Consider the following 25,790-nt stretch of genomic DNA (forward strand, 5'->3'; position numbering starts at 1 on the left):
GAAAATGTTTGATTCACAATAAACCGAGAACGTAGACGACTATGCATATCGATATGTATGTCAATAACGATATGTAAAGTCGATATTACGCATTCTGATGTTATTTGTGTATAATTGACCAATGGCGTTCTCTCATGAGTACAAGGCAGCCAACATAAACACAGGTTAACCAACTTCGAAATTCCAACTGAAACATTTCATTAGGTACGGTACTATAAATATACCCATGCAACTGTATTATCACAACCTATTTTAAGTCTACAATAACGTAAAATAATTAGAGAAGAAACATTTGTAATAGAACAAAAATGAACACAACAGTAGTTATTGAATTGAAGCATGAATATGTAATGTGTAATACAACCAATACAGTAATGAAATATGATTCACTTCCTATCGGTGTTCAAAGATGCAGCTATTGAAAGCCACGTATTCTCCTCCATTGTCTCATCTTTATACGAGACGCGCCGCTTATCGTAAACGTGAGGATTTTCCTCAACACTCAATATTAGAATCTCATCAAATGAAACTTGCTCCATGATGCACAGCACAGAACAAAATAATGCATAGGTTTTGTCACGGTCTTCTTACTACAAAATATACGATGACAAAATAGCTTTTAGATGGCAATAGAATGAATCTAGTGGGCTGTGATCGGAAACGTGAACGCCGAAGTTGAAACTTGGCCAACTCTCCGTTCCCGATCCCGGGCTCCGGCAAGCTTTTCGTTAATTGTGAATGCTCACATTTAATTGTACATATTTTAACAATTTTACCGTTTTCGTTTTCGTTCCGATTCTTGTTTCCGGTTTATTGTGAACCAGCCTTAAGCGAACTTTATATCCACGGGATGTCAGAACCAAAGATATAACAAATGGAGACGGTTAAAAAAGTGTGGGGGAAATCATGATATAGATTAGGTATGAATTATTCTCATAATTGACAATATCTGCGGTTTACCGTTAAATCTAGTCCGTTTTACAATCATTAGAGCGTGATGAAATTTTGAATTTTATAATACGGGTATATTTATGTACTATTGGCAACAGTGACTGTCTCATCTTCGTCAGCTGTTCGTAGAAACAATATCTAAAAAAGTTACACTTATCATCATCATCATCATCATCATCATCATCATCATCTGTGGTCATACAGCCCTTTTAGTTTAGCCTTGACCTCCTTAAGAATTGCCGCCCAATCTTCCCTCTCTAGGGCTCTCCGTCTCCATCTCTTAATTCCTGCTTTAACTAGATCATCCTGAACATCATCCAACCATCGTAGTTTAGGTCTTCCTGCTCTTCTTTTACCACTTAGCGTGGCATCTAGTAATCTTTTAGGAATATTATTATTGTCCATTCTGATAATGTGGCCCAGCCACTCCAGCCGTCTAATTTTTATATCAGTGACAAAACTTGAATCTTTATATAGTTTTTGTAGTTCAGAATTGATCCTAATTCTCCACTCTACCTTATCATAAATAGGGCCATAAATTTTTCTTAAAATTTTCCTTTCCCACGTATTTAAGATGGTTATTGCCCGTTCAGGTAGAGTCCAGGTTTCGCTTCCAAAAGTCACTGTAGGTTTAATAATTGTTTTATAAATTCTCACCTTCATTTTTTTTGGAGATATATCTGGTTCTTATAATTTTATCTAATGCTCTGAGGCTTCGATTGCCAATGGCTATTTTATCCTTGATCTCAGTTAATATGTTGTTATCCTCGGTGACTATCGAGCCGAGATATCGGAACCTTGACACTTTCTCAAAAGTAACCTCATTTAAGACAACAGTTTTTACAGTATTGTCTCTCGTGGTTATGTTATTCATATACTTTGTCTTTGTTCTGTTAATATTTAAATTTGAAGCATTTGTCTCATTATGTATCTGTTTGAGGACATCATCTAAGGATGACACATTCCGTGCAAATACAGCTACATCATCAGCAAAAGCAAAGTATTGAAACATTCTATTAAATATGGTTCCCCCTGGATTAATGGCAATCTTTCTAATAACTCGCTCTAGACCAATATTAAATAAGAGTGTTGATAAGGAGTCACCCTGTCTAATTCCATTATGAGTTATGAACTTTTCTGATAATTTATTCTGTATTTTAACTTTATTTTGTGTATTCATTAAGGTCATCTTGGTTAAGGCAATTAACTTTCTAGGGATTCCAAATTCTGCCATTGCATCAAATATATAATGAGTTACACTTATACGAACAAATAATTGATCACTATCAGTCAGGTATCTTTGAACGGCGGTGTACTAGAAGAGCGGATTAAGAAGAAAAAAAAAGAAGAAATTACCTTAATCGATGTTTCGAATACTACGACAAAACTGCATCGGCCGGGAATCGAACCCGGGCCGCCCGCGTGGCAGGCGAGCATTCTACCACTGAACCACCGATGCTTGTGCTAATTTCTATTTCAGTTGGATTGATAGGTCATCTCCTCTACTCACACACTCAACAATCAGTGAAGAGGAAGATGCTACTATCGATCTTACTAACATTCGTCTAATTGATTTTCAACATAGTGAAAAATAATTATATTATTGAAAATGTTTACTGATTACCTATATTTCGAAAGCCTATACTAAGCGTTTATATTTCATTTTATTGCTGTTTATATCAATTGGCATATTAAAAAGCTACTGAGAGCAGAAGATAAATGTTTTCTCCACCGCTAGTTGCTATTGTACAACACACACACTGGGACCATCTGCAGTGTGTCACTCCCCCTGACTCTATAATAAACTAATATTCCTTACTGTAATTATTAGTTAAAAATATTGTAAGAACGGCACTAAAATATACTCAACCATGTAATTGTCAAACATCTGTGTTTTGTATTTTATATTCACTTATGTAGGCCTACTTTTATTTTCTTGTGGGTGCAACTTGGGGATTGCAGATATAAGAGGTAACAGCTACCGCACTGTTACTAACGAACTCAGGGCAAGTAGAAGGGGAAAGAAATGCTTTCGCATCTTCTCAACTTGTATGAAATGTCGTTTAGTTTTGTTTCAAGTGACTCTGTACAGACTGTCTCATCTTCGCCAGCTATTCGTAGAAGCACTATCTAAAAAAAAAGTTACACTTATACGAACAAATTATCGATCACTATCAGTCAGGTATCTTTGAACGCCGGTGTACACTGATGTTCAAAGATATCCGATCTACGAGTTTATGATCGTGTGAGCGAACTTTCCAACACGGGATAAGTCAGAACCAAAGATATAAAAAATTCACAGACTTTGAAAGAGTTCTCAATAGGTGGCACCATCATTGGGGCCGTTGAAAAGTGCCAGAGGAAATGATTATGTAGAACAAGCATAAATTATTCTCAGAATTGACAATATCAGAGATTTCGAACTAAAGCGAATGTTGTTTTACAATCAGCAGAGTGGGGTGAAAAATTGAATTCTATAATGCGGGTATGAATATCTACGATTGACAACAGTGACTATTATCTTTTCCATCTGTTCATAGAAGTAATAACTAAAGAATCCACACTTACATCAACAAATCATAGTCATATTTCTCTACACGACTGCGAAAGGCAAGGGTCCATAAGAGACCTGGAACTTATTGTAACAGGCATATAAAGTGCCACAAAAAATTATCGATCACTATGATCAGATATCTTTTAACGTCAGTGTACTAGAGGAGCGGATTAAGAAGAAGAAGAAGAAGAAGAAGAAGAAGAAGAAGAAGAAGAAATTACTTTAATAGATGTTACGAATACGACAAAATTGCATCGGCCGGGAATCGAACCCGGGCCGCCCGCGTGGCAGGCGAGCATTCTACCACTGAACCACCGATGCTTATATTAATTTTGTTTCAAGTTACTCTATCTACGTACCAATTGTCTCGTCTTCGCCAGCTATTTGTAGAAACAATATCTAAAAAAGTTACACTTATACGAACAAATTATCGATCACTATCAGTCGCCGGTGTACACTGAAATAGTTCTCAAGTTGTCAATTGGTGGAACCATCATTGGGGCCGTTAAAAAGTGCCAGGGAAAATGATTATGTAGAATAAGCAAAAATTATTCTCATAATTGACAATATCAGCGATTTCCAACTAAAGCAAATGTTGTTTCACAATCAGTAGAGTGGGATGAAAAATTGAATTCTATAATGTGGACATGAATATCTACGATTGACAACAGTAACTATTATGAATAATTTCGAGGGAAAAATTGTTCCGGAGCCGGGTATCAAACCCGGGACCTTTAGTTTAACGTACCAACGCTCTACCACTGAGCTACTCGGGAACTCTAACCGACACCGATCCAATTTTTCCCTCTATATCCACAGACCTCAAAGTGGGCTGACAACCGTCAAGCAACCAACTTCGAGTGCACACTAACTCCGTGTGACTTAAATTGTGGTTTTCTGTTAACGAACAGTGACGTGTATTATGCAAATCAAGATTTTCAGGTATAACTCCCTGTAAAGTTGATTTGAATAATTTCGAGGGAAAAATTGTTCCGGAGCCGGGTATCGAACCCGGGACCTTTGGTTTAACGTACCAACGCTCTACCACTGAGCTACTCGGGAACTCTAACCGACACCGATCCTGAAAATCTTGATTTGCAGGTAACTATTATCTTCGCCATCTATTCATAGAAGTAATAACTAATGAATCCACACTTACACCAACAAATTATCGACCACTATCGATTAGTAGGATCAGATGTCTTCAAACGTCAGTGTACTAGAGGAGCGGATTAAGAAGAAGAAGGAGAAAAAATTACCTTAATCGATGTTTCGAATACGACAAAATTGCATCGGCCGGGAATCGAACCCGGGCCGCCCGCGTGGCAGGCGAGCATTCTACCACTGAACCACCGATGCTTATACGATTTTCCTTTCAAGTCACTTTATGTACGTAGTCAGTTATGCTTATTTACATACTTAATAATTTGTAGGTTTAATCCTGCTGCTGAAGGAATTTTACTGGCTATGTAATGGATATGTTGTAGGAATTACTTGCTTGTTCCTATTTTGTTACCTTTATTTTCACTTTTTATTAGTCTTACGATGCATTAAAAATTAATGAGTCTGCTTAAGTCTGCAACATATTATGGTTGGTTGCTTAGTTTCCATATAGGCCTATGTCATTACCTAGGACGTTACACACTGATTTTCTATTAGTGCAAGGTTCCATTTCACTAGTAAGACGGAATTGATGTTTCATTATAGCTAATAGGACGCAATGTAAGAATAAATATCATAGTAGTCCTTGTCACATTATAAGGCAGGAGATCGCACAGAAAAATAATGAGACACAAAATATGCCATTTCCCCTTCAGAGAAAAAAAAAATACAAGAAAAAACCAACTCTTAACCAACTTCGAAAGCCCTCTACTTTGCTTTTTGTAAAAATAAGCTAAAAACAAAGGAATCCAACGCTCTGTCGCGCTAGATTTACGTTTCACGACGAAATTTAATGGCTCAAAAACTTAAGAGTTTTTAACGCAATGTAAACAGTCCCTGAACACAATTCCGATCATAGCTATACCGACAATGTACACAGCAACGAAAATGTTGTAGCAATGTTACTGAAACAAAGTGATTGAAACGTAATCTGGTAACCACATAAGCCTACTATGGATAAATATATAATAGGCACTTTATATGCCTGCTACAATAAGTTCCAGGTCTCTTATGGACCCTTGCCTTTCGCAGTCGTGTGGAGAAATATGATTATGTTACATTGACGTTTTCATCTTCCTTTTATCTTCATCAGTGATGGAGATAGGTGAGCTGAGTGTAGCTGGTGGAGGGTGATCACTGAGTTAATTCGTGCATGAGAGGGTTGATGTGAGAATGTAGCTTTTCCAGATAATTTTTCCGTAACGTTCGAACGTAGTCACTAAATAAACTGATGTTGAGGTCTCTGTACAGTTGGGTATTCCGGATGTGGTAATCTGCTCCAGTGATAGTTCTGCATACTGCACGTTGGATACCGTCGAGTCTTCGAAGATGGCGGGGGTGGGCGTGAGACCATGCTTCACATGCATACATCATGAGTGATCTGATGACGGATATGTACAGTTGTAATTTGGTTTTTGTTGGTATTGAGCTCTTGAAGATGGGATATAGGAACATGAATCGTTGAAAAGCTCTATTTCTCACGGAATGAATATATATAATAGGATGCGAAACATACTGAGTTTCCCGTAACACATACTAGAGGCGCTGTTGTAGAAATTGATCTTGCTGCCATCTGTTTGTGGGAGGGGCGTTATTACATCTAGCAGCGCACCAAGTAGCGAAAAGAGTAATTACTCCATGCATTTAGCACCGCATCTGGTGACGAAAATGTTAAACTGTGCAGAAAGTATTCCCTCCCACCCTCATCGATATTCAAAACTAACTCAATTTAAAATAAAACGTTTACATTTTTATTCCTCACAGCATATTCTACTGAAAATTCTTACCGGAGCCAACAGGAAGATAAAAGAGACGATGTGTTTTACACTACCCGATTAAAATATAACCAGACAGAGACAAAAAATAAAGCAAAAGGTTAGATAATTGGGACTGTATTCTTTGGGTATTTATTGTAGAGCACAATGGAAAAGTCTGCAAGAACTACTTAGATAGTTCAATTTATTATATTACTATTACTTTACAATACATTCAACAACACTATTTTTACAACGTTCATAAACATCACTGTTTAACATACACTGCTTATACACACGTATCACTTTATGTTCACTTATTAGCAAGTTTCTGTCCGCCATCTCGGCTCCTCGACTCTCCAGTACAGCAATATCTCGAACGGAGAAATAAAGAACTCTGGGTAATGTACCCAACACGTAGTTCTAATGTTCACCACCTACGACGTTGGACGCTGATCACCTTATTTCAGACCCCCAAATCCAGATGGTGCTGACCGCAGTTTCGCATCCTATTATATATTTATCCATGGGCCTACTCTGAAGCATTCTAAAACTTGGCATCTCCCAAAGTGATTGATAGAATAACATAGTTCGATTTTGACGTGGCTGAACAGTGCATTATGATAAATGATTGAAAGAATTCTAGTTTTGTCCTTTATACGATCAGAAATTTGATCAGAACAAAAGTAACTATTCGTTGTGCAAAGGAATTTTACAGTGTTAGGCCTCCACTGCTTTTTTAAATTCACTGATCACATTGGGAATTAAATCAATAGCTTTCCCAAAACACGCTGTGAAATATTTCTTATAAAATAATTTTTGTCTAAAAAAGAAAGCAAAAATGATCAAAATTAACTCTCTTTGTTTTAAATATCTTAAAGAATAACACCATGAAATTAATGACATTTCTTACCGTTCACTCTGTAGTTTCCATTTTAACTAGTAGAAATTTGAACTCGGATCCCTTGCTTAGGGCCTACAAGTAGAATCGAACCTTACTAATTCCGCTAAAGCTATTGCATTTCTTCTCCACATCTTCATAAAGCTACATGTAGGGATCTTAGCGAATCTCCTGCTACAATGCTGGTATTGTTGTATTCGTCTTGATACCACAGTCTAGTATATACAGTCACGAAGCTTGAATTTTGAGGGTGCTAGAAACAATAGACTGTGACGGTACTATTTTGCATTGCCTGTAATGAGGCGATATTAGCGATCTTAGTGATGAGCAACTATCTAATGTTTGCATATTTACTATGTATTGAGCTTCGCGACTGTATATAGTAGACTGTGTTGATACGATCAGCATTTTTGTATCAGTATTTATTGTAGACATAAAACGAGAAAGAATTCACACTTCATTTTTTATGTCGAGGGAAAAAAATGCATTAATAAAATCCGCAGGCTCCACATGATCCATGCATGCTTTGTTTTGATTTTTTTTTTTGCAAAAAATTTTAGATAAGGGCGCAAATAACCATAGTAACTGACGCGTCCTTTTAAAACCCCACTAACTAATTCCATGTATGCTTGATTCAATGATTTCGCTATTTCATACTTGAAAATTGCGAGAAATATGAAAACAGAAATATATTATTTCATACAACTTACATATTTTTTTGCAGCAGTAACAGAAAATTATCCTTACGTCTGTCGTGAAACCTTCCTCTCCATCAATCGATTACATTGTTCATTTTAGTATATGTTTGTTCCGTTAGAGGTACTGTATTATTAATATAATTATTATTTTTGCAGTTGGGTGCCGCTGTACAAATTGTTTATTATTATTATTATTATTATTATTATTATTATTATTATTATTATTATTATTATTATTATTAATTGCACTCTTTATAGATTAAGCTTAAAGCATCGCTAAGGATTAGTTATGTAACAATATTTGTAGAAGGCATGTCTTCAAGGCATTAGTTGCTCAGTTACTATTGCATATTGTAACGTTATGCTTTCATTACTGAATTGGGAAGATTCAAATATTTTAAACTATTTAGACCAAGTGTCCTCAACTGACCGTGGCAATAGTTACGTGCAGCGCCTCGTTTCCTGTGTAGCGATGTCTGCGCAGGCGCACGGACACAGTTTGTTCTCTGTAGTACACAGTGGCGGACCAGAAATGTCAGAAGAAGGGATAGGCCATCCACGCCATTGAATTAGTTATTATGGGAAGAGTAATTTCTATTAGCTGAAAAGTCGGTAGTGCCCACGTGTTTGGTTTGTGGTTAAGTTCTGAATAACAGAAGGAATTTCAACTCACAACGATATTATTCGTCCTATCACTGAAATGATTATGAAAAATATAAGGGAGAAGAACGAACTACCCTCATCCAAAAATTACTAATAAGTAATGTGTATTATATTAATAGTAATAATAATAATAATAATAATAATAATAATAATAATAATGATAACAATAATAAACTAAATATTAAACATTCTTTCCTTAACTGTATCGGTACAAAAGTAACTAATTTTTGCAATTCGTTATCTTAAAGAGGTTTAATAAGCTCATTTGGCACTTACTATGTTTTTAGAAAGGAAAAATGTTTATTAGGCATACTGTACAGGAAAACAATTATCTTATATAGACTGTAGTTTGATGGAGAATAAGTATTGAATGTATTTGTGGCCTTTATTTTCCTGTAATAATTTAGTTCACGGTTGTTGAAAGAAGGAATAATTTATGTTAAACATAAAATTGAAGAAACTGTTTCTAGCTTTAGGAACAAAATGGGTCGTTAAACTCATTGTATTATTGGCTAATTTCAGCATATTTAATGTGCTCGGTTTGTTTACTAATTTGCAAGAAAAAATGAATGATTTCATGTTTTAAATTCTTTACGTTCTAGGATAAATTTTATTACGTATGTTTCAAATAGAAACACATGGAATGGTGCATAACCAATAGGCTATAAGAGTATAAGGGATGCGGACAACTCTTGAATGACGTACTGGTAAACCGCCACTGACCCGGTTTCAACTATCATCCCTTCCCTGATTCTTCACAGCGAGTGATTTACTTGTAGACTTGTGCATTGTGCAGCTACTGTGCGGTCGGTTGACGACACCTGACTTAGACAGAGGAAAACGAGGAGAGGAATAGAGAATTAAATAAGTAAAAAAGACAGCCAAGAAAGTAAACATAGACAAACAGATAAAGGAGAAAGGCAAAAAGAGAGAAATGTATATACCAATACGAAGCTTTCTATTATTTTCTGAACGAATTAATTAAAATTAAGATATAGGAGACTGATTATTTGACGAAATCTCTCGTCGCATCGGTGGTTCAGTGGTAGAATGCTCGCCTGCCACGCGGGCGGCCCGGGTTCGATTCCCGGCCGATGCACTCTTTTAATTAAAAATTAAAATCGACGTTTCTTCACTGACCATAGTGTTAACACATTTATGAGCACGTTTTCAATTTATCATAAATATCCTACTTATTGTTAAATAATATTATTTTGCAAGCCGTAACACAACGAAAATGAAGAAAATGATTTAATAGCAAAGAACAACAAATTGAAGCTGCACACCATCAGTGAACAATCTTAGGTTAACTCTGAAGAAACTTTCAACTATGCTAATGATGACAATACTGGAATAACAGCTGAACTACCAAATTAATGAAAAATTAATATTCTGCCTATGACATTGTATGAAATTAAAAAAAAAATCACCTCTCCGGCGGGGAATCGAACCCCGGTCTCCCGCGTGACAGGCGGGGATACTGACCACTATACTACCGAGAACTAGCAAATGCTTTTCGCTTAATACGTTTATCTGAGTACGCTTATTCATTATTCTGTCATTTTATGAAATTAAAAAATATTAACTCCCCGGCGGGGAATCGAACCCCGGTCTCCCGCGTGACAGGCGGGGATACTGACCACTATACTACCGAGAACTAGCAAATGCTTTTCGCTTAATACGTTTATCTGAGTACGCTTATTCATTATTCTGTCATTTTATGAAATTAAAAAATATTAACTCCCCGGCGGGGAATCGAACCCCGGTCTCCCGCGTGACAGGCGGGGATACTGACCACTATACTACCGAGGACTGACGAATGACTCGCGCTTAATATCTTGTCTGAGTACGCTTATTAATTATTCTGTCCGCTGGTATTCGATCGGTAATGCCGACTGGAGAGTTGATAGTGTGTGAAGGATTAGGGCTTTCCAATTTATACAGTATTGGATAATTGTATCTGACTCAAGATCGGAAATGACCTTGTGCATAGCTCGTGTGAGATGTGCGCAGACGCGAAAGTATTGATTTTTTCCGAGGAACAATAATGTCATTGACCTCGATGTAGAGAATAACATGAACTAATTTTGGTATAACCTGGAAATTGATTTAGAATTGAAAAACGAGATGACAAATTGAATTTATTTGAATATTATTTACAATTAACGCTAATTATTATAGTAACAGAACATAACCTTCTGCGATAGTATTGGATTTCCAGCCTCCGTGACGTTTCCCTAGTTATCTTTCGATTGCATATCCGAGAATAATCGAAAACCTGAACTTCAATGAATAGGTGGACTTTAATGACATGCATTAAAAGGCTACTACCAGATGTATAATTACTACATTTCGGCATGGTCGAGCATAAAAATATGTAAAATTATGTAGTATGGTGTGAAATATATGATATGTTACCAAATATGTAAAAAAAAAATGTAGAATAAAATTTATACACAAGATTCCTACATATTATGTATCTCATCAACATTTGTCTTTTATTCGTACATAAATATGTAGCATTAAAATATGTAATTACATAAAATCCGTGCTCTAGTTATAATGCACTTGTATATTTTGGACGTCACCACTATTTTTATACAGTTACGGCAAATGGATAAACAGACAAAGAACAAACACTAGTATAAGTAATGAAGCCAGTAGATCTCGAACTCTTCAGTATGCAGGCCACTAGACTAGTTGGAAGCAGACCTATACCGCTCGAAGTCCACTTTGAATTCGGATGATCGCCAAATAGCTTGATGCACTTCGTCTGTGATGAGAAAGCGATAATGTGGATGTGGTAATTACATTTCTGCACCAAGCTTTAGCTCTCGAATAAATATTATTGATGTTTCCTCTTAAGACACTTTAGTAATGATTTGTGTGGACAGGCTTTTTTAAATTCAGGTCAGCCAGATTACAGAAAATCGGTAGAAGTAATTCTACAGAGCGAAAAGGAAGGCCCAAACTTCAAAATGTGCTTTCACACACTAACAAAAATAAATTGAGCTGGCTTTCGACAAGATTTAGCGCGAGAGGTTACTGGTTAAGTTACTGGACATGGAAGTTCCAGAAGTAATGGTAGTCACAATAACCCGGAGGGCGTAAATTCAAGTCCAGAGTAGGTAGTAGTTTCTCCACTCCTAGTGAAATCTGAGCAGGAGTCCCTCAGGGGTCTGTCATTGGGACCCTACCGTTTAATGTTTTCATCACTCACTTCGACTTTCGCTACATCCACGCAAGAAGAAGTTATCTGTACATTTATAAAGACGACACTGCCCTCTTCGCGAGGGCATCACCACACTTTTCGGCCAAGAAATTCCGTGGATGAACCTAGGGATCATCATGGACTCTCGTCTCACCTTCCGAGATCATATCCTATCCTTTCTTTGTAAGTAACTGATAATTGCACATTCTGACAACCTGGAAGTAGGATTTACCATCTATAAAGCCCTCATTCGCTCTGTCATAGCCTGTCCGCACCTGTATAGGGGTTCACGGTAGTACCTTTCTCCATAAGCTCCCTGTTATTCAGAATCAGGTGATTCGAATCGCTAGCCTAGTAACAATATTTTTTGTATATTCCAGCGGAACTCTCCCGTGCCCCCTAACTAGGCTGTTATTGAAAATGTATCCTAACTCCCCTGGTGCAAGAGAGACAAGCCTATGTGCTAATAATGGGCATGTTGCTTTCGTGACGTTAGGAACAAATTCTAATGCGCTTAGAATATTCCTCTAAAATGTTATGACACGGAAATTCACCATTTAGTAGTCACCTAAGATCATAAGTAGGAAAGGAGAAGTAATAGGTTCTTGAAGGACAAGAGGTGTGGGGGCTATTGCTGAAGTATTTGTGGTTAGTGATGGATTACATGTCTTGAAATTTGACGCTGACGGCTAGAATAATCCCTAAGACATTTTTCAGCTCAAGCAAAAACCATCCGAAATTGATGCTGACGTTGGTACGTCAGAATTCGTATTTTAATGCAACACTAATAATATGGCGATGATTGCAACTTTCAGAACACTTAACGAATAACGTTTCAATGCTGCAAATTTCCAACGAAACGTCCTCCAACAGCGCAGTACGGTCTTTAAGTTTGTAAAGGATGTTTAATGAAATTTCTTTCTCTACAAGCAACTGAAAAAAAAAACAAGTTCAGTCAAAACTACGCAACAGAATTCATATCAAAATAGCTAGTGCTATACCTCACGCCAGGAACACCTTCGGAAAAAAACGAGTTACTAATACTAAATATCCTGAAAGTGTCTTGCGGAAGACTGAAAATACTGAATACCACTTCCGGGCTATATCAGTCTTTGTCTTCCACGTCAGCAATTAGAGTACCAATGAAGAATATGGATGATTTATACAGGGACATCATTTTATTTTTACTAACATTTTTAATATTAATCTGGCTATACCTTTGAATCAACGGTTGAGACCGGAAACACGACTGGATTTCGATGATACTGGCGTAAAATACAAACAAATCACTTTACTAGGTATAGGAGGGAAGAAAAGTAGTTCATCATTTACGTAAACTAGGAAATATCGCGATTTTGAGTTTGATAACTTTCATTAGGTTTTTGTTTAATGAAAATACAGTACAGTATTAACAATGAGTGTTTTACTCACTAACTGAGCTGTCCATGCAGACGTAGTCATTATCCAGTGCATATTATACTGTCTACAGCACATTAGCTGTACACTGTAGAGAATGAAGTTAAATTGAAAAATAATCATAATATGAATATTTAAACACATTCTTGAAAATGGTGGCCATTCATTTCGATACAGACTTCAGTTCTAATGTGCATATTATCACACTATAGACGATTGTACCTAATTCCAATTACCAGTTTCGTCCTTCGTACTAGTAACTCATGTTGAAATAATTCTGTACCTACTCTATAAAAGAGTATTTTACGTACTGTAAAAGCAATCTTCACTTCTGCCCGATCCGAAAAGATAAAATTACTCAGACATGCTATCTTCTTCCGTCAAAGTTGTTATGTCGCAGGATCGTAGAAAGGGGGAAAATCACGTGACAGTTAATTACACAACGAGGCCCTTTTATTTAAGTTATTTTAAACAGTTGTATACAGTAATATTACGTAGATGTCCAATTACTAACAGAAATTAATGTTTTCAGAAAAGAGCTAAGACAGCCCAGCCACTAGCCTTTACAGAAGGCGAATAAAAGCTGGTGGGGGAAACCGGGATGCGACGTAGGCAAATGGACGACAGTACCTGTGCGAAAATGATTCAATATTGAAAGCTCTTTCGTCACAGGAAAACGGGAACATATTTTTGGAAGGTATTGTTTACTCTGAACGTAAAGCTACTATGACTGTATATGTGGTCTTGGATCTGTGTGGAGGACGGTTGAACTTCATTAGTAGAAGGGGTGGGAGTGAAGTACATTAAAAAACTCAGGCACAATAAAAATTGAAGTAAAAATAAAATTATGTCCCTGTACCTTAATAATACTAAATATCCTGAAAGCGTAATGCGGAAGACTGCAAATAGTGAATACCACTTCCGGGCTATATCAGTCTTTGTCTTCCACGTCAGCAATTAGAGTAGCAATGAAGGATATGGTTGAGTTACATCTCTAAAAGTTACGATACATTTTTGTGTTGTTAATCTTACCCGTTTCTTCAGATACACTTTTCTTTTTACTTGTAAATTGAATTTAGCGACTTTTTTCAGCGACATTTGACTCTGAGACGAAAATTGTTGGCAACACTGGTTGTAAGTAATTTTGTTAACATGCTGTATAATTGACAGGTTTGCATCCCGGAAGTTAATTCGATAGTTGTAGTTGTATGCTTATATAAATAGCAGCGACAAGAATATGATGGAGTTTGCTATTTTAGAATAGAAATGTGGCATTCGGTCTTTGTGTGTGGGAGCTTGTAAGTTGTTGTGGATTACTTACAAGTTATTTCTGTGCACGCCATCTTTTAGAGCTGTGGCTTTTCACTCAATGTGTGAGTAACTGCGGCAATTAAACAGATACGAACGAGCCTTGTACTGCTGATACTATTTCCAACAGAGCCAGCAGACACATGCACAACGTCCGAGTTATTTCAGAACACAATGACGACTTCGTAATGCAACTTGAAACAGATCTGAATTCAGAGGCTGGATTCCAAACTGTAATGGACTGTTATTTTTGGTAGTCATGTTTCTTGCCAGACTTTTTACATTGTGCTTTATCTGTGATCATTATTTTGTTAAGCCGAAGTCAGATATAGGACGTTTAATTTGGTCTTTATTCTGTAATTGCAGACCTTCCCGGAGTAAGGATATAACCAACAAAACTGTAAGTCATTTTTCAGGAGAAAGGAAAATAATTTATCCATTTCAATGTGCACTGTTAAAGGATCTTAAATTAAAATTTCTTAATGATATTGATAAACTTATCCGTAGTTCTGTCAAGGTAATCGTTGGCTTACCGACAGATGTACCTGATATAATGCTACATGCACCTCGAAATTTGAGAGGATTTGGAATTTTTAAAGCACAGTGGGAAGCTTTTCTCCAACATCTTAATGTGTGCAGATTATTAGTTAAAGAAGACAAACCTTATATTAATCAAACTAGGAACCTTCAAGCCGATATTACTGACAGCCTTCGCCACTTATCAATTAATGTCAACGATATTGGAACCATTAATCCAGTAACATCCGTAAACAACTTCGTGTCACTTTTCTCGGACCTTCCGAATAGAAGCTGGAGTCCCCCAAGGCAGTGTCATATCTCCCACTCTGTATAACATCTATGTGGCAGATATTCCCCTCCCTAATAACCCGCTAGTAGGACTGGCACAATATGCAGACGACGTCGCATATTGGGCTACACACCCCCGACTCCCCTCCGCTAGGAAGTTACTAAACGCAACACTCAGGCAGTGTCTAAATTGGACCAACACGTGGCGGATCACAGTCAACACAGATAAAACACAGATATGCGTCTTCCGCCCAAAACTCCGGACTCGGGTCCTCCAGAACAACCCAATCACAATAGCCAACACTCAACTTCCACTCCAGCGGAATCTCACCTCCAAACTCTTCTGGACCGAAGTAGCTAAAGAAACCTGGAGGAAATATATTGCAGCCACCAGAGCAATAAGCTACCTAAGTGGCATCAATCGACCCGGCTGTATAACCGAAACACTCCTCCACTCTTAATATTTACCACTTTATTATCACCGGTTTTATTTCTTTTGAACTGGGGTTATTATTATTTTCTTTGCTGCAGTAGTTTGGGTGTATATACTGTTATAATTTCTAGTTGATCATCTAATTCTAACTGTGTATTATTGGGTGGATTGCGTGCTGATAGAATAGGAACTAATCGACAGATTTTATTCGCAACACAAACAAGAAATTCAATTGAATGATTGAATCTCCGATACTATCTTCAGCGATTTTTTTCTGTATCTCTTTGGTGTTTAATGATTTGGTGAGGCGATTGGCTTCAACAGATTATACAGTTATATCTGTTCACAGTACCATTCAGATAGAATGTTGCTTTGTCGGTGAAGCATAGAATTGAGAAAATCTCCATCTTCCTTCATTTTAGTAACATTTGATCACAAAACCGTCTTCTAAGCACACAATCGTTTGGTTTAATGTGATATAACAGTTGGGGTTTACACGCACACATAAACGTTTATGAACGGTGGAACAAGGAAACTGCAGTTGTCAGTAATAGAGTCAGTTCTAATTGAAGAGATGGATTCCAAAGTGTCCTAAGTCTATTTTTTAAGATTTTAACTTGCTTTATTCACGTTTTTATTTACCCTTTTCAAGCCTATATATAACTGTGTAAATTTATTTAAAAGGCTCTCCTAAGTCTTGACTTAGTGTCAGCATTTGTTTTTTCAAATGGATTTAAAGGTGTAAATTTTATTCTATCGGTTTTTGTTATTTGGAATTATGCCAATTTGGAAGTCTATTTACAACCCATGTATTCCTCACTTCAGTGAGAGATACAAAGTGAATATTAATACATAATTAAATAGAACTATAAATGATTGGAATGACCTACCTGCAGCGGTCTTTGAGGGCTATCCTTCCTTAAGGAGATTCAAGAATAACTTAAAAAGTTGTGTATCAAGTGCAAATTAAAATTAAGGTGACATTTAACATTTTATTTTTTAAGGTGACATGTATTTATCTAGCCTGACGAGTTACTTCCTTGGTTTGAATTGTAAATTATTTAAAAATAGCGTGTAAGAGGGCCTTAGACTAGAAATGTTTAGTTTAAATGTAGTTCTGTTTATAAGTATGCATAAGGGTGTAATTATTTGACTTATTTGAACTGTTGTATCAGTGAAGCGAGGTGAGTCAGTGAAGTTATGGTTTTACAGTGCAGTGAATAGTTCCGATCAGTGATAATTTATAGTGTCAATGAAATGTGTCCTATAGTGTCAGTGAAATGTGTTATAGAGTGTCAGTGAAATGTGTGCCAAAGTGTCAGTGAAATGCGTCATAGTGTCACTACAGGGAGTGAGATAAGAGTAAAGTGAAAGACTATTGAAACTTATGTAGGACCTATAGATAATTATGTAGGTTGTATTGTAAAATTAGGTATTTTATTTATGTTTTATTATTATTGTGTTAAATTGTATTGTGTATTCTTATTGTATTGTGTATAAAATTATATATGTATTGTAAAATTGTATTGTGTACTGTAAATTTTATTGTGTATTGTTTATCATTTTATTGTGTATTGTTTGTATTGTGTATACCACTGCCACTGGGTGCTTGCCCACTTGCAGTGTAAATAAATACATACATACATGGGAAGTGAAAGAACTTCTTTTTGGCGCTAGGGGAACTTCATTTAAGTTAACCAAAACCATTCTCCTTTCTCTTAAATTTTCTAATGAGGACATTAACAAAATTTGTCTAATGGTATTGAGAGATTCATTATCCATTTTACACAATCACTTGTATAATACTATGTAATTTTTTTTTGTGTGAGATCGTGCGTATTTGCTTGTTTTCCGCACAGAACCAATACGCGGTAAGTGTGAAATACCACATTCAGTATTCCCAACGTAACACACATAACAATTTCTTTCTTCTTACCGCTTAAGCGCGACATTCATTTTAGTGCTTTAGGCTTTTAACATATTATTTTTAGAGACGTTTAACACAGTAATAATTATAAATTGGAAACTTACCACTGCAATTTCACCTAAATTGCAATGTTAATTATTGTTTTTAAATATTTGCAAAAATTAAGTAAAGTCTACTACTCCACGAAACTTATTGCATTCCTGATACAAGTAACATTAAGGAAGCCGTGAAAAAATCAACAAGATTCCAGATGCCGATGTTATTACTGCAATATGTTATATAAATAATATTGTTAAAATATTAAAATGAAAAATAAATCATTACATAACCTTACCGTTTGTTTTAAGTTCGCATTTATAGACTGGGGAAAAAAGACAGACTATATCACGGCCTGCTGGAGTATAGTAAACATAGAAAACATTTTATAGCAACAATGTTGAAGAAAGATATTTTGGTGTTCCGAAGTTGCCGTCATTAAACAGAAACCAAGATGGAGATTTCATTGCAACTAATTAGAAATTCGTCTTTCATGTATGTAATAAACGATCTTCGCACAAAATAATGTACGATACAGAGCGGTATGTTTGTTTTCATGTTCTCGTAAATTAAAAAAGCTCAACTACGTTTCGCTTTTTCAATCTTTTTCTCGAACATGAAAACGTCAAAATACCGCTCTTGTAACGTATATTACTATTTTACTTCATTTCATTACTCATCAGTGTACATACTTTCATCTCATGTTTCTCCGAAATCAAATTGTATTTTATTTTTAAATTTATCATTGTTCCGTATTCTCTCCGCAATCATATTGTATTTTTAATTTAACCTCTGCTTTGTATTCTGGATCCTAGCGGTTAGCCGTCGATATCGGCCAGATGTCCCAAATTGTGGAATTTGTGTGCATGGGCTTCGTTGCAATGCTTGTCTCGCTGTTGTCGGGTTGTTCAATATTGTCTTAAGTTGATGCCCGGCGTCGAGCTGATCCCACGTTCATGTGTCAGTTTCGAAAGTATCAGGAATAAATACAGTCCGTAAACTACTGCCAAGGTTCTGCGAGAAATGTAAACGCAATGGAAAGGGAAAGAATAGTGTTAACTTCAAGCATTTGGCGTAGGAGTTTTGTGAGGATAACACTGATGTAACCTACGTATATTGGCCAGCTGTTAGTCACCCCACCAAATTCCATGGTTAACGGGAAGAAGTCTTTGTGAGCCAACGTTTCGATTCAGGCTGCAACTGTTTCTAGAAGTCAATGTTTTGGAACTCTCCGAAAAACAGAGGAAAGACAACAGAAGTACAACTAATGTTGCCAACCCTCCCGTATTTACCCTTCAATTTTAACAGTCTCTCGGGTCACGTATTTTCCTCCCCTTCGAGCATTTTTCGCCATTATTTTTGCATAACTTAGTGTAAAAATCATTATTCTAAGAATTTGATTTCCCCGTGAATGAAGATGATTATTTATGTAACGAATTTTGTTGTTCAAGACATGCATTAATACGAGTATGTGCATTCTTTATAGAAGGTATGCTTCCCAGAAATCGGTTTTAGTGCTCACGCGTTGAAAATCGAACCATGTTAATGTTAAAAATTTGAAAAAATTGGCGAGTTTTGTTTTAAGCATACCAAGTAATAATGCTCATACAAAGAGGGTGTTTTATCTGATGAACAATAATAATTGGACAGATGTTCGAAATAGGACCACGAGAAATGTAATCAAATCAGAACTGAAAACTGCAGTCCACTTCACAAACAATGTTTTGGGGACTCATTGCCAGACTTATTAAACTACTTTAACTCTGAGTCTTACCATGCGCACACATTTAAACAACAAAATCGCATCAGCGAGATCCATATAAGCCTACTGTACACCAATTTAATTTTTTAATCTATAGCAGATGGTAAGGAAGCTATTACGCGAGACAAAATCTGTCTCAAAATACTCTTAATTTAAGTCTAGCTCCAAAAATGTAGAACAACGTTGTTTTAATAATTTAATTTAATAATTTCTAAGTGTTTATGCGAAATGTTGTCCATTCTTTAGTCTTCAGTATTGTCTTCAAGAAAAGTTGACAAACCTATGCACTGTTCTCCAACCAGGAGATCAACCGTGAAAGGAATGTGCTTACTATTGTGTCATCTATTGGAGCGAAGTAGATAGATAATATTATCGTTATAACATCAGTTTAAAAACCATGCGCTATCCTGCATAACGTTATTTCCTGTATGGAGGGATTAAAAGACCAGGAGATTAACAGTGATCTAATTTTGTAACTAGGATAGTATAAACATGTGTGTATTAATGTTATTGTTTGTGCTGTGAGAGCTAGCCAATAGAGATACGAGTACCCACGTGTGTGACGTTATGATACCTTATGACATCAACATTCATTCACAGCATTACCCCGCTGCGTTTCATTCCGCAGAGAGTTTCTCGTGGTTGGAGAACAGTAGGGTAAGGTTGCCTAATTCCGTGATACGTTTTTTTCACTGAATGTCACGGGATTGGGTATCTAGCTAGGAAGTTAACCGATGTCTCAAAAGTAGGCGAAAGATGCACTATTTCGAGAAAGATGTCTGGCGCTATGGTCGAACGGCAAAGCTTTGACTGACATTCAATTTTTAAAAAGTATCACGGGATTAGGGGTATCACAGGAATAGGCAACTTTACCCTACAACATTTAGGCATATGAAAGGCATTGATTGAAGTGTTCCTGAAGGTGGATAACGGACGAGATCGGCAATTGTACAAAATACCCAATGTTAAACGAAATGGATGTAATATTGCAAGGATATTTCAAGTACGTATTGTGACTTATTTTTTTAACTCACAACAGGATTTTATTCTTCCAACAATAATTCCTTTCTACAATTCGCCTTAAACGCTCTCGTCAACAATTGGATTTTCACTCAACACAGTATTCGTTATAGCATTCCACTGACGACAATGACAATTTACTTGGACTAGTACGAACAACAATGAACTGTTAATCTTAACTAATATTTACAAAGCACTATTTACAAATCAGAACTATCAGTTCTCAGTTCACAGTTCTTCTATCTCAGTCACTCGAGTTCATAGTATCTCGAACCACAGACCTTCAGAGACAGTTCACTGTACTCGAACTCAGGTCCCTCCAACTGCGGTCCACTGCACTCGAACTCAGGTCCCTCCAACTGCTGTCCACTGCACTCGAACTCAGGCCTTCGGATGCTGATACAGTTGCGGACGCACACTCGAGTCGAACTCCGGTACACAAGACTGGCTTGCTTGCTCTGGCTTTCTCACTGACTGGCTGACTAATCAACTGAAAACTGCTGTCGTTCCTTCGCGTCCGTAATTTATAACCACAGCGACGTAGCCTCGAAAGTTCCACGCGTCTCTAGAGATGGCACTCCAGAAAAATCCAGAGCCCTCTCCTCTCTACCAGCACCAGATGCGCGCGCACTCTCTCTCCACTCTCTCGCCGCGTAGGCCCTTTCCCATTACTTCTCTCCGCCGCGCGCCGTCCCCGCGCGATCTGCTTTCTTGCGGGACGCTGGTCGTGAGTTCGAATCTCACGTCGCTGTCACAGTATTTATATTCAATTGAAATGCACTGTGTCCCAAAAGTCGTGGTGGTGGTTTCAGTGAATTAGTCTATATTTTCTGAATGAGTAGCGGTAGAAATGTAGCTAATATTGGTGCTAGATGAAAATAAAACTCTCAAGTAGTATTGTCCCAATCCACCTCCTGTTGGACAATTATGGTCCGTCCCAGAAATCTATGAAGTTAGCTTCGCACATACGAGGGCGGAGTCTATCTGTGCCGGAATGTACTACGGACAGCATCAGTTCGAGTCCACTAAGGCCCAATTGTATAAACCTCCCTGACTAAAGATCAACTTTGATCGAAAATCGTAAAGTGTACCGTGTTCAGATACTTCTATTGTATAAAACTTTTCCGCGATCAAATTACCTTGGTTCAAATGCAATCTAAGTTCACGTGAAAAGGATTTGGCAACATCGCATAAACAGGTGAAGTATGTGATGCACGGATCATGTTGTACAGGTTTGTTCAGTGTTGCCAATTTAGCGACTTTAACTCTTTTTCAACGACGATTTCTTTTAACTTTTATATTGCTTAAATAGGGATTTAGCGACCTTTTTAGTGCCCCATAATGACAAAATTTTATATATCTTTGTTGATAATGAGAAATCTAGCGACTTTCCAACTACTTTTTGGCGACTTTCCGTACACACTGTTGGAGACACTGGTTTGTTTTGTGCATTGTAAATAATGGCGGACAATAATAAGAAGGTTGACCGTTCTCCAAATTGTTATCATGTTATGGTGTTTGATACTGCTAAACATAATAAAGCTTTATAAAGCGACAATTTTCGCTTAGTAATACAGTTAATTGAACATTTATGAATGATCTATCATAACCATTAATAAATAATGGTTGTTATAAACATAATATAATTATAGGTTATGTTATTTGATACTGCTGAACACGATAGAGCCTTATAAAATATAAGAATGTTTTGTATTGAGGCAGCAAGAAATAAAAATATATATATATATATATATATATGTATAAGTGTACCTATCCTGTCTATTAATATTAATAATAATGGTTATTCTTTTTGTACAATCTGCCACTCGTGTATTTCAAACAGAAAAGAAATAACTGAACTTGGATCATCTAACTTAATCGGAGAAATTTCTTCAGTCAAATTTTACTTTAGTTTAAGACAAATTAATCTCAAATTAGACTTTATACAACACAAAATTCCAAGTTCAGCTAGAACGAGGATCAATTTAATCTCTGATCTAAGATTAAATGGTTTATACAATCGGACCTAAGGGGTAAGATGCTCATGGTAGAAGGTAGAGTAGAGTTCAGGTAGAAATTATCCCATCCTGCAAGCGATTGCTCGCTTCGTTCAAGCAATACCTCCCCTCAGAGCAGTCATTGGCCCTATCCGTCCCACATACCACTTGCGCAGAGATCTTGTTTCGTTTTTCTACTCCACAGACTCCGAGGACGGACCATAGTGAAGTTCATGCTGACTGAGTGAACATCGGACGGCGACCTTCGGCTCTCACACACAGTGTTTACACCGGTCTATTTTAACTGGAATGCAATATTCTGGGAACCAATTTCCTAGATCTACTCATAATTAATTTGTTTGATAGTCCAATAAAATATAACCGGGCAATGATGAAAGTAGCTTACATTCTGCTGTGTTTTTGTTGTAAATATTTATTCTTCACAGTTAAAATATCTGCGCTACTGGTCGGCATCGAAACAGCCTGAAACTGAAACATTTTTAGTATCCGTATGTCTTTTTTCATGCTTGTTTTTCTTATAAGGGTTGTAAATTGTAACTATTAACCACTTTCCTGATTAACCCGAGTTAACTCGGGTTGCTAACTTGTGTCAAATTTTATTAACCCGAGTTAACTCGTTTGAGTTCCATTTTCGCTGCTAAGGATTATATTCCGATTATATACGTTTCCATTCTTTCACTAACCTTTTCCTCACTAGATGGCTACAGAAGTTAGTGATATTGCTATATCTGGTGGTGTTTTTTGTACTTCTTCCTTGCGAGTGGAATTCTATGCTCATATAGCATTCACACACAGTAGCGAGTAGATGCTAGTTTTGGCGGTTTCTGTTTGTGCTTATTGTTTTTGTGCTGTTTTGTGTAAAGATGGATCAAGTTAGTGATTCCGAAACTTTTGATCAGGAATATATTCCTGTAGAAAATTAGGAAATGAAACATCGGTATCAGAAGACGAAGTTATAGACCAACAAACAAATTCAGATCAGTTGATGTCGCGTCTTTTCAACAGTGGTTTGAATAGAAGACATCTGGCACCATTTCTTCTGCACCTCGGAGGTCCCCATTACCTGAAATTTTAACATTGTTTCTGATAATAATTCTCAATTTTAAAAATTGTTCTTTAATAATGACCTCATCAACATTATATTCGAGGAGACGATTCGGCATGCTAATAAGCAGGGAAAGGATTTATATGTAAATACATATTTACTTATAAAGCTAATATAATTTATATTTTGCATTATCTTTATGTTTCACAATGTGTAGGGTTGAAAAATCCTACTTTTATTTTCCATAATTTTCCATATTTTAGAGTTTAGTACATATTTTCGTTAATTTCCATATATTTTCCATATTTCATATAAAACAGTCCATATTATATTAGGTTTAACAATAAAACAAAACAAAATTCCATTAACTTTTAAAAATACATTTCAACAATAGAGATTTAAACACATGTTCAGTAATCCCTTTAACATCAGAGTTATTTGAAAATTAGCAGTCCTATCAACAATGGGAAAGTAAGTTACAAAACTGTATTAATTTAATTTAAAATTTTTAACAGACTTCAGTTGTGCAGCTCAACAGTTAAATGCCAGTCAGAGTACACATAGGTTCAGTTTTGTAAATCATACTATAAAGACGGTAAATATGCCAAAAGTACGTCATTCAGTCAATTTAAAATCAAAACTAACAAGTTACATTTCAGAATTTAAAGAAGATGGTTTATCAACTGACAATAAAATATTATTTTGTAATTTGTGTCAGTGTGCAGTATCATCTACACAAAAGTTCCTGGTGCAACAACACATTACAACTAGTAAACATCAGGCCAACAAACAACTAAATTCCAAGCAGAGACAATTGTTTTTAACACAACCAACAACATCGAATGTAAGATCTGAGTTTAACATCGACCTGTGCCGTTCTCTCATCTCTGCTGATATTCCTCTCTACAAACTAAAGAATAAGGTCTTCAGGGAATTCCTTGAAAAATATACTCAACATACAATCCCGGATGAGTCAACACTTAGGAAGACGTATGCTCCATCCATCTACGATGAGACAATACAGAAGATAAGAGATGAAATTAAAGATAGTTCAATTTGGGTTTCCATTGATGAGACTCCCGACAAAGAAGGTAGACTTGTTGGTAATGTAGTTATCGGTTTGTTAAGTGAACAATATTCTGAACGAATTCTCTTACATTGTGATGTTCTAGAAAAGTGCAATAACAAAACTATAGTTAAACTGTTCAACGAAGCTATGGGTATCCTGTGGCCAAAGGGTATTATGTACGATAATGTGTTATTCTTTATTAGCGATGCTGCCCCTTATATGGTCAAAGCTGGACAAGCATTATCTGTTGTATATCCTAAATTGACTCATTTTACTTGTGTGGCGCATGCATTTCATCGTGTGGCAGAAGTGGTCAGAGACAATTTCCCTAAAGTAGATTTGTTGATTTCATCAGTGAAAAAAGTATTTCTCAAAGCTCCCAGTAGAGTTAACGTGTTGAAAGAAATGTACCCTGAAATTCCATTGCCACCAAAGCCAATTTTAACTAGATGGGGTACATGGCTAGAAGCAGTTGAATATTATGCCGAACATATAGACTCTATTAACAATGTTCTCCTTGCATTGGACTCTGAAGATGCAGTCTCAATTGATACTGCGAAAACAGTTACCTGTGACATAAGTGTGAAGAATGACTTAGCTCACATTCAGCATACATTTTCATGCATCATAAAAACGCTCAAAAGTCTCCAAAATAGGCACCTTTCACTATCTGAAAGTTTTGAAATTATAAATAGTACTGTGGAACAACTGAATCGTGGTAGAGGTAAAGTTGCAGATGCAGTAAGAGCTAAGGTGGACACTGTACTTTCAAAAAACCCTGGATATGAAGAACTACAAAAGGTTGTTGCTGTGATGAGTGGTGAATCAACAGTGAAGATTAACTTGGACTTATCCCCAGCAGACATTGTGAAATTGAATTATGTACCAGTTACTTCTTGTGACGTCGAACGCTCTTTTAGTCAGTATAAATCTATCCTCAGAGACAATAGAAGAAGATTCACTTTTCAGCACTTGAAAGAAATGTTTGTAACCTATTGTTATGGTAACAGACAATAAAAATTGTGTTTTGTTGAAACTACATTGGAAGATAAGGTA

At 36.5% G+C, this 25,790-nt stretch overlaps 6 non-coding genes across 6 annotated transcripts; 1 reads left to right on the top strand and 5 right to left on the bottom strand.

The window, feature by feature from the left end:
* Positions 1 to 2,339: 2,339 nt before the first annotated feature.
* Positions 2,340 to 2,410, bottom strand: TRNAG-GCC (transfer RNA glycine (anticodon GCC)). The gene has a single exon. It is a non-coding gene; the product is annotated as a tRNA-Gly (tRNA).
* Positions 2,411 to 3,755: 1,345 nt separating this feature from the next.
* Positions 3,756 to 3,826, bottom strand: TRNAG-GCC (transfer RNA glycine (anticodon GCC)). Its single transcript has one exon. It is a non-coding gene; the product is annotated as a tRNA-Gly (tRNA).
* Positions 3,827 to 4,793: 967 nt separating this feature from the next.
* Positions 4,794 to 4,864, bottom strand: TRNAG-GCC (transfer RNA glycine (anticodon GCC)). The gene has a single exon. It is a non-coding gene; the product is annotated as a tRNA-Gly (tRNA).
* Positions 4,865 to 9,710: 4,846 nt separating this feature from the next.
* TRNAG-GCC (transfer RNA glycine (anticodon GCC)) lies at positions 9,711 to 9,781 on the top strand. Its single transcript has one exon. It is a non-coding gene; the product is annotated as a tRNA-Gly (tRNA).
* A 486-nt stretch (positions 9,782 to 10,267) lies between these two features.
* On the bottom strand, positions 10,268 to 10,339 carry TRNAD-GUC (transfer RNA aspartic acid (anticodon GUC)). The gene has a single exon. It is a non-coding gene; the product is annotated as a tRNA-Asp (tRNA).
* An 83-nt stretch (positions 10,340 to 10,422) lies between these two features.
* TRNAD-GUC (transfer RNA aspartic acid (anticodon GUC)) lies at positions 10,423 to 10,494 on the bottom strand. The gene has a single exon. It is a non-coding gene; the product is annotated as a tRNA-Asp (tRNA).
* Between the last annotated feature and the right edge of the window lie 15,296 nt (positions 10,495 to 25,790).

This window comes from Periplaneta americana, chromosome 14 (assembly GCF_040183065.1).
Source record: "Periplaneta americana isolate PAMFEO1 chromosome 14, P.americana_PAMFEO1_priV1, whole genome shotgun sequence".
Classification (NCBI taxonomy): Eukaryota; Metazoa; Arthropoda; class Insecta; order Blattodea; family Blattidae; genus Periplaneta; species Periplaneta americana.